This window comes from Brassica oleracea, chromosome C4 (genome assembly GCF_000695525.1).
Source record: "Brassica oleracea var. oleracea cultivar TO1000 chromosome C4, BOL, whole genome shotgun sequence".
In the NCBI taxonomy this organism is placed as follows: domain Eukaryota; kingdom Viridiplantae; phylum Streptophyta; class Magnoliopsida; order Brassicales; family Brassicaceae; genus Brassica; species Brassica oleracea.
Window position 1 is genome coordinate 23,541,843 of NC_027751.1, and position 10,537 is coordinate 23,552,379.

Below are 10,537 nucleotides of genomic sequence, written 5' to 3' on the forward strand. Positions count from 1 at the left end.
TAATTACTCTCTCAAATAAGAGGTTCGGACGTAGTACTTAGGGATCGAATCCACAGAGACTCTAGGATTACACAATAGATTATGGTCTTGAAATAAATCTAGATTAATTGGTTTATAAGTTTTAAAACAATAAATGGATTTGGTGAGCAAGTTTGTTGCTCGATTGATTTGTTTTGAGGTTGTTAACAGTTGGGAGAAATAGCTAGATTCAGGTATGTTCTCAGGTATGATAAGTAATAATACTTAAAGTGGTTTTTAGGGGCTTATTGATATTAATTGTTCTTGAATTCAAACTAAGATATAATCAATCTGATTATCTAATCTGGATCTCGGATTTCAACTCTCGTATGTTAATCACGAGAAAGTGTCGATCGATAATTCTTTACGAATATCGATCGATACACGTTTCAAAATATCGATCGACAGGGCTATCGCTGCGTCGATCGATACTTCTTCCAGAAAGATTTACGGATGGGTTTGATTTATATTCTCTAACTCACTAGACCAACTCTCGTATGTATCTAGTCAGTTAGATCATACTGGTTAATTTCAGGTATTGAGTCAAGCAATGGCTTGATCTCAATTAATCCTAAGATCTAAGTTTAAAGGGTGATCAATCCTAAACTTAGCTTTAAGCACAACTTGATGAAGAACTATGTTTTTAAACACCCTAGCAACAGTTTAATTCAGTATTACATGTATCAACCTATTGAGAAACCTAAACCTAACAGCAAGAACTACTCAGACATATCCATAAAGCACATAATTATAATGGTCTGAATAATACTCAATAGATAAATAAAAACAGTATAGAGTAAGAAACAAAGAGAGTTCAAGATCTTCCCTCTCTCAAGGTGTACAAATCTCTCTCTCCAATCCTAAGCTCTCTCTCTCTCTCTCTAGAATAGTATGAAGCATAGCCGTCAACAATGGTTTAGAAACAGTAAAATAGGGTTTCAGGTCGTCCAGTGGTATATTGGTAATATGTGGTGACTTTTGGGCCAAAATTGGTCACGAAACAGGCTTGGCCTGTTTTCTGGGATCACTGTCGACCGACACCAATGCTGTTTCATCGATCGACAGTCCTTCATCTCCTCGACAGCTTCCTCTCGCAATGCAGACTGACCACCCTTCCGTAAAACAGGCATAACTTTTGCTACAGGATGCTGATTGACCTCAAACCGGTGGCATTGGAAAGCTAACGCAAAGCTATATCGTGTTTAAAAATCTGGGCTCAATCGAATGGTGGGAAGGTCTCCATCCATATGCTAAATATCTGATGCGTATGTTACGTTCTACACCTCAAAAGGCTCCAAAATCACCATATTTCTCCAGAACGTACCTGAACCTGTAAATACTCTAAATAGACTCTATATAGTAGTAAATATATATTAAAACACTTATATACCATGGCTGAAAGTGGGTAAAATCCATGGTATATCATCTACACGAAGGACGAGATCAATGAGATGTTCTATGGAGTCTGCGGAGTACAAGAGAAGAACAAAGAAGACTTCCAGATGAAGCTTGATAGAGTCTACTATCCATTGAATGATAGTATCAGTTGGCTAACTACTTGCAGGGAAGAGATGACACTAGTGGAAATTACTCATATAGTCACGTTTTAGTCACTTATGTGTGTGACTATTTTTTGATTAGTCACAAAAAAGTCTCGAATAGTCACAAAATATGAAAATAGGAAATAACGTGACTAATCGTGTCATTTCCGTGACATAAATAGTCATGTTTTTGTCAGAAATGATTACGTGACTAGATATAGACACGTTTTGCCACAATAATTTCGTGACTAATCGGACATAATTAAAAACCGTGACCAGATGGTGTTACTTTTTTAAGTAGTCACGAATTTGACACATTTTGTTCATGACTATTTAAATCTCTAAACCCTAAGTGAAATTTTGAAACCCTAAACTCTAAATATGCAATGTAGCTTACTATATTATAGCTTAAACTAAGATCTATCTCTTATACAAAGTTGAAAGATTTTAATTTTTTTTTTTCAAATCATAACTTTAAACCCTTTAACAAAAAAAAAAAATCATAACTTTAAACATAACCACAAACCCTACTTCAAACCCTACTTTAAACCTTACCACAAACCTTATCCAAACCTCAAAACTTAAATAATAAAATGATTCAAATATAAAAATTGTAGTTAGTTAAAAATGTAAAAAAAAATATAATTTTATATATACTCAGAAGTCATTTAAATGTGAACTGAATCCTTTAAAATTTTAAATTCCTCAATTTTGAAGTTAACTTCTACATTACATTTTTAAAATTTATATCTAATAATCTAAATTATCTGAAAACTATGAACCAAATACCTAGAAATAACAACTTAATGATAATAACAAAATACATATAATGCCATAATGGTAGAGGATGCATGTGTCACAAAGAAAAAAAAAAACAAAGTCGGGAACAAAAAAAAAAGAAGATAAAAGCAAGATACTTTCGTGAAATTTTCTCATTGGTCTATTTCTTTTGACAAGAATAACTGTCTTAACCATTGATCAATTTGATCTAATGGCTCATATTACTTCCTTCCTTTTTCTCTCGTTCTCCCATGTACCTTTTCCTCTGTAAACAAGTATTTCTCTTTCTTCTACAAACGATTCTCTTCCTCTTAACACAAACAAATCGATTTCATCTATTCTGGTCACCTAATTCCTTTCTTCTACTCCACTCACATAATCTTTTCATCAACCACTATCGTATTTTATCAAACCGAATCTCTTCCTTCTGCCATCACCAGATCTCCTTCACTGTCTACCAAATCTACTCCTACGATACGATGTTGTTGTTGCACCTGAGACTGGTGTGAGATGCAGTTATCGTCGGAGTTGTTCTCGCACACGGAGATTCGATGTTTGGCATCAGATCTAGATCGTACAAACATCTCGGCTCACCGATCTGGTATGGAGACAATCTGGATGAGACATTCCGCATGTAGTGACGAGGCGGAGGAGTGACGAACCAGAGGCAAGGTGTGACGAACTGGAGGCTGAAGCGGAGGCGTGACGAACCGCAGGCAGAGGCGCGACTAACCGAATGCAGAGGCGTGACGAATTGAGGCAGTGATGTGACAAACCAGAGGCTGAGGCGGAGCTGTGCCAGCGAAGTTAAATCTCCAGTCAAGCTCACGCTTGTGTATATGTGTGTATATATGTTATATGTATGATATATAAATATGTATAAGACACCATATATACGAAAAAACATATTTGTATTGTTTTTTAATTCATTAATTCTTAATTTACTAATTATTTTTTTTTTATTTTTTTTTAATAAATAGTTACGGAATAGTCACAAACATTAAGCGTGACAAATATAAACCACGAAAAATAACAGTGTCAAAAACGTGACTGTTTTATACACATTTAGTCATGGTAAATTTTGGTCACGATCGTATACACACGAAATTTGTTCGTGACTTTTCGTATCTACATCAATGTATAGTCACGAAAAAATAGCGTTAGTCATGAAAATTTTCATGTCTATATAACATTTTTCTACTAGTGTGAGGCAAAACATAGCCAGAATTCAGCGTGCGACCGACGTTTCTCACCCTACATCGATCGACAGATGTCGACAAGCATCAATCGACAGTCACTTACCAGCATCGATCGACAACCGCTTATCAGCATCGGTCGACGACAATCCACCACACTCACATACGATGAAGTCTCAACCAGATTTTAACACCAGGGAAAAGATAGATCAGTTGGTAGAAGGGATCTACAGAGCTCTGGAAACTACAGAAGAGAGGCTTTGATAGGAGATGTGATGACATCTATTTCCCAATGGACCTAACCATTAGTGCTTTGACTTCCAAGATAGAAGCTATTAAAGGGGAATTAGTGGAGACTCAGAGTTACATTGCCCGTCGACCAGAAGCATCAGCATCGATCGACAGACGCCACAATAAATCGACCGACATTCACAGACAGACATCGGTCGACGAAGATTCAAACCGAGGGAGACAAATACAAAAGGTGACATCAGATATGTCTGATACACACAACCGTGGAGAGGAGATCTCAGCCGACACATACACCACTGCACATAGTTGAACATATCAAAAAACATTTGTTCTTGGTTTAAATTTTGTTAATACTTATCTATTAATAAATAATATTTACTAAGTAGGTCTAAACATTTTATCTAAAACCGAGAAAAACAAAACTGAATCAAGCCAAAAAACTGCACAAAGCAGGATGTTATAAACCATAAACTACAATTCAAAAATCATATAAATAAATAGATTATATCAAAAGAATGATTTAATTACCTAAAACTGGATTAGAAAAGAAAATTAATATTTTATTTAAATGTATATAAAATAGATATGAAAATGAACGAAAAGACAACTCCTTAAAAATTGATGCAACTTTTAAGATGTAAATACATCTTGACAACTTCTTAAATTTTATATTTTAAATGAAATGATGAACTTTAAAAGAAAATACAACTATTTGAACAAAAATTATAACTCCTTAAAAATATATGTAATTTTTAGGATGAAAAGATATCATTATGAAAAGACATATTTGAATAACTTGACAACCTATTAATGTGAAAGGTTGTATCTTTTTATTATGAAAATGTAATTAGTTTTAAATATTTCAAATTATGAAGGATGTGTCTTTCATTTTAAGGGGAAGAGCTTGGGATGTCACCACATTTCAGATTCGATCCACCTGCCATGCGAAACTAATTCATATTTTTCTAGTTACTTTACACGGATATGAGCTACTGCATTCCGGCCTATTTGAATACCCGGGAAAGGGTCTATCCGTGGACTACACCTACCACCTGGGGTTAGGTCTGTGTCTTTAATAGACCAGGGTTTCACCCTTTACTTTTACAATAAAGAAAAAAAAACAAGTTAAGAGGTTTTGAACATGGAATGAAGTTATCAAAACAGAGTATCAATATTGACCAAACACAGTGGAAAGATACCTTTTTAAATAAGAATCTCTTATATTTCCCTGAGCGGTCACACTTGAGACACTGACAATGATTGGTCCTTTGTTTCTTTGAGACAGCACAGTATAATGCACCAATAGAATAGCCATGATCGTCAAAATGAAAATGGGAAACAATGCGCTTTTATTCTGACGCCGCCATTGTTAGACCCAAGTCCTAATCAGGGATCCTACTAGGATAAGCTCTGTTAAAGTCTGACATATAAAAAGCTAAAGGAACTGAAAGGAGACAAAAACAAAAGAAAATTCATGGTCGGCTATTAAATCAGGGCTGAATCTGAGGGTATGTGCTTTAAAAGGCCATTATAAGCTGAAAAAACAATGTTTAATATTTTGTATTGTATAATAAAAAGTGTGCCGTCAAAAAAAAAATGCCATTATAATTAGGGTGGCAATCAACTATAGTTAGATCCCAACTAATCTAGGTAAGGTTTATTTTTTTTTAAACTATCTAGGTAAGGTTTATACGGTAACAATCAAGTAGACCAACTCCTGCAATTGAGTTCTACACAAAACTTAGAGAAGTGACGTTTACAAACGAAACTATGAGAAGGAAGCAAAAGCGAGTATTGTAGAGAACAAGTCCGGCTGAGTAGGGGGACAAGCGGTGCGACCGCTCCGGAGCCAAGCCCGTGTCCCTCGTATATTAATTGTTAAGGGCCCAATTTTTTTTATAAATCTATATTTTATATAAAAAAAATTTATAAATAGAATAAAAAAATTTGAAAATGGCCTAAAATTATTTGATATGTATAGTTTTATTTTCATCACAAAATATTACCGATTAAATTTTAAAAATATTTTGAATATTATTTGAATATAAATTCTAGAGGGTAAAATTTTTTTTTGTCCTAAAGCCCATAACAATGTTAAGCCGGTCCTTGTAGAGAAGTGACTTTTACAAACAAAATTACGATGATGATTAACATAAAAGGAGATATGGCGAGAGAAAAATCGAAAGACAAGGAAAAATTAGGAGAGAAAGAATGTTGTTTCCATAACGAAAATATTCCACCGTAATCTGTAGGACATTAAAATTAAATGGAAGTAAGAAAAATGGCAAATGAAAGTGATAAAGAAACGTATATAATCCGTTTAGAAAATTTCTTTTGAAACAGTTGTGTCTTTTGGTGTTTAAAAAAATGTTGCGACTTTTGAGAAGCAACTATTCACAAATGAAACGGTAAGACACACTGTTTAGATTAGTAACTGATGATCTCATATATTTAAATAAAACGAAAACTTGACCATTAGATTGTATGAGGAAGCGATCTCTACCATTCGATTACTTTTGTTTCTCTATAAAAATGCTGACATCAATAAAGACAAAAAAAAAAAAAAAGAGAGATTGCTATTCTATTTTGATTTGTCTTTTATAATGAAAAAGACACAATTTTTAAAATATTCTTAAGACTAATAATTGTAGAAAGACATTTATGGGTTTAACTATTTTTTAAAACTATTTTGATTTTTGTAATGAAAATACATGACTTTATAAACAATTTTTTTTAAAAAATGAAAACACATATTCTACATTTTTGGATGTAAATATACATTTTAATGTCGTATCTAAACCTTTTCACAACTTTTCCCAATAGTTGCAATATTGAAAACACATATTTAATTTAAAAGACAAACCTTTTCATCTAGTATAAGAAAATTGAGACTAATGATTTCATTGTTTCTAGTTTAACTGAAATATGTGTTTTCAACCAATGTATCGAGTGCAATCAACCTGGATTGTTGGATTATTGTTTTATTGATTGTAAAAGTTTGTAGACTCTAATTCCTAATTTCTTTAGCACCGGCTTAGATTAAACTAGAGTTTCAGTTAAAGTTTGGTTCTGTTTTTTCAAAACTTTAATTTCCATTTTCCTTTAAGACCACCAAAGCTTAACATATTTCTGTTTTTGGCCAAAACTTGGTTATGCCATTAGTAAGAATTTTTTGCTTTGCAGACAGAAAGTAATTTGTGGAGTGCTTTATTTTTTAGGTATGCTTCTTCTTCAGGTATGAGAAAGTATATTCATCATCTGTATGAGGTCGAAAAAAACCCAATTCAGAATACGAGCATGGGGTCGTGTTGGATTTAGCAGCCTTGTTAAGTCCATTAAAGTACTCACATCAAATTTCCTCTAATTTGATTTGATAAATAGTCATGTCTCCATCAAGAATTTCATCCCGCAACAAGCCTCCTTAATATTTCTCAGCTCTTTGTCACGCCCATCTGATTGAAAAGTAGACGGGCCGAGCGACATAGGTTTTTGGGCCGACTTTTACATAGAATTTTCTTAAGTCCTAAGCTTTGTAAATATCTAAGTATTTAAATATATTAAGAAGTGTGTAGAATAGCTAAGGTGAAGTAACTTAGGATGTAAGCACTTAAGGGTGAAGTTACTTCATAGGACGGAAAAGATGAGGAGGTGGTTCTGTATAAATAGGGGCTGAGTTCCTCACTTGTAAATCATTCTGAACTTAATAATAAATCAGTTCATAAAGCTCTGACCTCTCTCTAAAACGTCCATACTTTCTCTCTCTCTATGTGCTGGTGCATTTTCGGTTCGAGGATGACTTAGTAACCACAAGGGTAGAAAGATACTAAGGCTGTCTGTCCTGATTGCTGTGAGAAATCAGTCCGTGAAAATTGGTATCGGAGCGGAGTTACAATCTAGACAAGGGGAGATTATGTCCGAGTTAATATGGATAAGGGAGGAAAAGAGAACGACGTTAGCTCGGTGTCCGGTGTGGAGGAACGCGGACAGGAGACCACGTTCACATTTTGTGGCACCCAACGGGAAAAGAGTGTTTCTCGTGAGGCTTTTGGTGTGTATGTGGGAGAGATGAGTGAGTAGCTCAAGAGGGTCGAGCATACTGTCACTGAGCTGGAGAATGTCGTGTTCGGTGGGCTTGAAGAGGTCAAGCAAAATGCTGCCGATTTGGAATCTCGGTTCATTTGACTCGAGGAGTTAGTGCGGGATCCATCCAGTCCTTGCATGATGACATCAAAGGGATGAAGGCACACTTTACTACGATGGAGGAAGATGTCACGCTGGTCAAAAGGGCAAGCGTAAATCTGGAGCCGTTAGAGGAACCAGTGCTGGCCGGGTTGACTCTCCGCGACCAAACCGGTTCAATGATGTGAGGGATGCCAAGGAGGTCGATAATTTCCTATGGCAGATGGAGAAATATGATACACTAAAATTTAGTCTTTGCCACTGTCAAGTAAATAGTGGTTGCTGTAATACTTTAGATTCAATTCCAGAGGACCAGTTTATATTTTATCCCTATAGTTTCAATATTAAGCTAAAACAATATGGTGTTTGTAAAACTCAATGAAAACGAAACAAGCAAGTAACACATTTGAGTTGTTTTTTCAGATGATTAAGATGCTGGCCTAGGGTTACTTGTGGGAACCGAAATTCGCACTGTCGATTTCCGTTTAAATAAAGAAACTAGGAAAACCCTAATTTCCCAGAGGTCCCGGATATCTGCTAATACCACACGCCAAGCAATCAGAACACAAGAATAACAACGATAAAGTATAAGAAATCGAAAAGAGAGCAAAGTAGATCTTATTCCGAATTCACGTTTGAGCGTTACAACAAGGTAAGAGCCTGGGCTACGAGAGCTGTCGGCGAGATTCCTAGTTCTAAAACCCTAAGACGGCAATAACCTAATTGAGTCGCAACTCGAATAACAAAAACGGAAATATGCCTAATTGCTCTAAGTGCTAAGTTTGCTCTGAAAAGTTCTCCCTCCCATGCTTCTCGCCTAGGACTCCTTATATACTGGCTCCTAGGTCGGTTTTCGCTTTTCCTCTTCTGCCTTATGCCGTCATAGCATAAAAATGGAGATATTCTATTTTTTCCGATCCTCGTAATTATCTTCAAAATTTCGTATTTATCCGCGGAAACTTGACATTTATATTTCCTTGCGAACCAAGCGTAAACCGTCAGGCGGCTTACGGGCTACTGGTTAAGAAATCGTAAGTTGGGCCTCGAATCATGTCTTAGGTCCCTTTGGGCCGTCTTCTGACTCGAATCATTTATTATGGCTTCTTTCGATAAAGAACGAACTTTGCGCGGTTTTTACCGTAAAGTTTGATCCATAACTTAGAATGGCGGCAAACATGAAATGGGTTCGCTACGGTCTTCGAAAGATAGCATCGAAGGGTAGACGAGAATGCATGGACTAATTGTCGTATCGATGTTTCGGAAGAGCTCGTTCGCTACGTAGCGATTGAGCGGTACGGACGCTCGGTCGCTATGTAGCGACCGAGCTTCGGCTCGAGCTCGTATCGTTTAGATATCATGTCTTGAGATGTCTGAGACCAATGCGATGGGTTTAGGGCAAGACCTAGGTTTACTCTCGGTTTTAAGGTTTGTGCGGTGACTAGTCGGCTATCGATTTTTCTGTTGCGATTTCTACCTGATTCGTACCGATTTAAAGTCCGCGATAGGTTCTCGGCTTATATGACTTGTATGGTATAAATCGAGCATCTTTCCAGAGACAACTTTTAAACCAACTGGAAGTGCTAGACCAAAATTTCGGATTTTTTTTGTAGCGCGCTTTCGTCCTTGTGTTGGACGTTCGAAGATCAAAAGAGTGATCAAGTTGCGTTTGTTTAGGACGGCTGATGTGGTCGTCGGGGCCAATCGACGAACGGAGTGTAAGGTTTTTGTGGTCGCGTTCGGACAATTTGTTCGCATCGTCTCGACTTTTAACTTGGCGACGTCTCGCAGTTATTTCGAAGACTATACGTATATTTTCGGTGCCGAAGAGAGATTGTTTTGCGATTTTGGGCCGTATGAGGCTGCTGACAAGAGTCTTAACGTTTGTAGATTTTCTAAGCGTGTTCTGAGACTTTGGCGTTAATTGAAGCGCAAGTGTCTTGAAAAGGAGTGACGCATATTGTAGTAAAATTTTTTGAAATTTCTAAAAAACTCGATTACAAGAACGCATATTTCCCTATGTGGGAGTATACGAGTATACGCACCCACTCCCCCCCCCCTTTTTAGAGAGGGGGATATCTGAACTCGTCTTTCGACGAGCTGCCTACGTACCTCTTTCGAGGATCAAGCCATGTCGTAGTTCTATTTAATGCTGCGAGCGTTTTTACTCGGCGATTGTCGTTGTGCTGACCGCCTTGATCGTGATGACCGTGGCCGGGTCAGCGTTCTCTTCCGGATGTTCCGGTTGAGTCGTAGTGCCGGCTTCGGATTCGTGTTGAGTTTTGACACCCAAATGGTATGCGTCAGCAGACGATGTTAAATCGTCTTTTCTTGAAACGTTTTTGGCCGAAGATTTATCTATCTTCGTACGCTTGCGATTTTCCGTTGCTGAAGTCGTCATTTGCCTTAACTTGTGCTCCGCGAGGAAGCATAGTCGAGACTGTTTCTGACATCCCCAGATAGCTGCGACTCCTTTTCGGGTCGGGAATTTGACACCCAGGTGGTACATTGATGGAACGGCTTGCATGGCGATGAGCCATGGGGTTCCCATGATCACGTTGTAGATGGCAGGAT